Source organism: Pteropus vampyrus, unplaced genomic scaffold (assembly GCF_000151845.1).
Source record: "Pteropus vampyrus isolate Shadow unplaced genomic scaffold, Pvam_2.0 Scaffold366, whole genome shotgun sequence".
Taxonomy (NCBI): Eukaryota; Metazoa; Chordata; class Mammalia; order Chiroptera; family Pteropodidae; genus Pteropus; species Pteropus vampyrus.
In genome coordinates this window covers 22,740-25,355 of record NW_011889147.1, presented here as the reverse complement: position 1 = coordinate 25,355, position 2,616 = coordinate 22,740, and positions in this window count along the sequence as shown.

Below are 2,616 nucleotides of genomic sequence, written 5' to 3'. Positions count from 1 at the left end.
TACTAGGAGTAACATTTGACTTCTTGATCTTCTAACTCTCCAACCATGCAAATACATAAGAAAGACATTCATGAGAGGGTAATTACAAGACATTTACAAACTAGGCTGGGATTCTAATCGCCAATTTGAGTTCTTTAGTATAAACGCAAGGGCATAATTGTGGTGAGCATGAGTTTATGTAATGGCCTGTCACAGTTGTAGCAATATCTGACACAAACATTCAATCACTTGAATTAGCATGCAGCATTCAACAGATAGTGGCCAGGATTCAAGGCCAGCAGAGTCACTGGCTCATGCCAAAGGAATAGTGTCATTCGGCCATCCATTCACGCATTCATTAATTCTTTCATTCAACTAAGCATTTATGCTTACTATGTTCCAGGAACTGTGTGAAAATAGGGAAAAAGGAAAGACATTGTAGCTGTTTATATGAAGCTTCCAACAGTGCAAAAAAACAAATGTCGAATCTTTGCAAGTACACTGAATATTTTGAAGACAACACACAGGGCTGTACAGTGGGTTAACAGTTGGATTTAATTTTCTCTGCAACCTCAACAAGACTTTCCAGAGGACAAAAAACAGCATTTAGATTGCTACCTATAACATAAGTAGGCGTTATCCAAGTGAAGAGAAATATGCATTTCAGCAAGAGCTACTGCATATGAGAGTGTATTGATGTGGCAAAGAATATGGATTTATTTAAAGATTGAAAGAAGACCAAATGATTGATTCCTAGAATTTGTATGTTTGGGGAAGAGTGGAGATAGAAAGAAAATATGGGCCATACTCATAAGTTTGAAAGCCATGTTAAGGATTGTTACCTTTATTCTAAGGTCGTTGGGTGATATTAATGAGTTAACTAATCTATTTAGGTTTATGGCCATGATTGGTGTATAGGGAATGAATGAAAAGAGTGTGAAAGGGAAAAGGATAGCTAGTTTTAGGGTTCTGTTAGTCAGAATTCCCCAGAGAAAGAAAATAAACAGGATATTAATACATGTATACATGAATACACACACAGACACACACACAAACACGCACACATACAGGTTGAGAGAGAGAGAGGGAGAAGGAGGGAGAGAAAGAGAGAGAGAGAGAGAGAGACAGAAAGAGAGACAGAGAGACAGAGACAGAGACAGGAGGGGAGTTAGATAAATATTTATTTTAAGGAATTGTCTCACACAATGTGTGAGTTAGCAATTCCATGACCCAAGGGCAGTCAGAAGGATAATTCCAGAAAGAGTTGATGTCCTGGTGTTGAGTTCCAAGGCAGCCTGGGGATGAAATTCTTTTTTACAGGGGACCTTGGATTTTTTTCTTAAGGCTTTTGACTGATTGAATGAAGTCCACCAACACTATGGAGCGTAATCTGTGTTAATCGTTCTCCTGATTTTGATGTTAATCACACCTAAGAATTTCCTTTACAGTATAATCAATTCTGGTGTTTGGCCAAATAATTGGTCACCATAGCCTAGTCCACTTGAGATATAAAATTAGCTATCGCATGAGTACTACTGTAAAATAAATGTATAAGGCAGTAGCTTGAAATAGAAGTGCTAACAATGAAAATGAAAAGAAGTAGATCAATATTAGCCTCAGAATGTTCAAGGCTGTGTGTAGATTGGAGGTGTGTGCAGGAAGAAAAGGAAATTCCTCAAGGGTTCAGAATCAATACATTGATTGAATAATGATACCTCCTACTGGGATATGGGTCACTGGATGGGAGCAGTTTGAGGTGAGAGAAGATATTTAGTTTTAGACAATTTGTGCTGGAAATTCAATAAACAAAAAAAATACTGTCTAAAACATTAACTAGAGGACAGAGAAAGAGAAAGAAATGTGGTGGTCATCAGTATTAGAAATAAGTTAGCTTCACAGGAAACACAATGCAGTTCCCTCCAGCTTCCTTAGCAGCAATGAGGCTGGCCATGAACAAGCCACTTGAAGAGTTTGTTCACTCAGTCCTGAGGAGATCAGGAACTCTGCTCATTCCCAGAAAGAAGTCACTGTTTAGACCCAACAGAAGAATTCACAGGTTAGTCAGGGTCATCTCGTCCTGTTCTTTGACGTGCTCCCCTATGATTAGACTGAAGCCAGAGATAAGGAGCACAGGTCAGAATTAACCCCAGTGGATAAGCTTCCTGCTAGAAGAATGTTTCCAGTAATTTTACTGGTGGTTCTACTTGGTCATTTCCACTCAGAATATATTGTCATAACTCTAGTGATCATGCTCATTTCAGGAAAAGCTGCTGATGAAAGCAGACACAGTCTTAAAGGTTTGGAGGCAGAATAACTTTAACTTACGATATAGTTAAGAATAAAAAAAGAATATTTTATTCTTTTGAAAAAAAAGAATAAAATTTTCAGCAGATTTCCAGCAGACTAAACATTTTTTTCATGTTAACTAATTTATGTTTCTAAAGTTAAATTGAATTTAGTAAATAACTCGATATGGGCTTCTGATTTTCAATTTGGTATCAGAAAATCCATCCCTTACCTTCACAGAAAAGCTTCAAAGAGACTAATGGCATATTGATAAATACATTTAAAGCACAAACAGACAAACAATTTACTTTTATTGTTATATTTATGGCACGATATTATATCAAATCACAC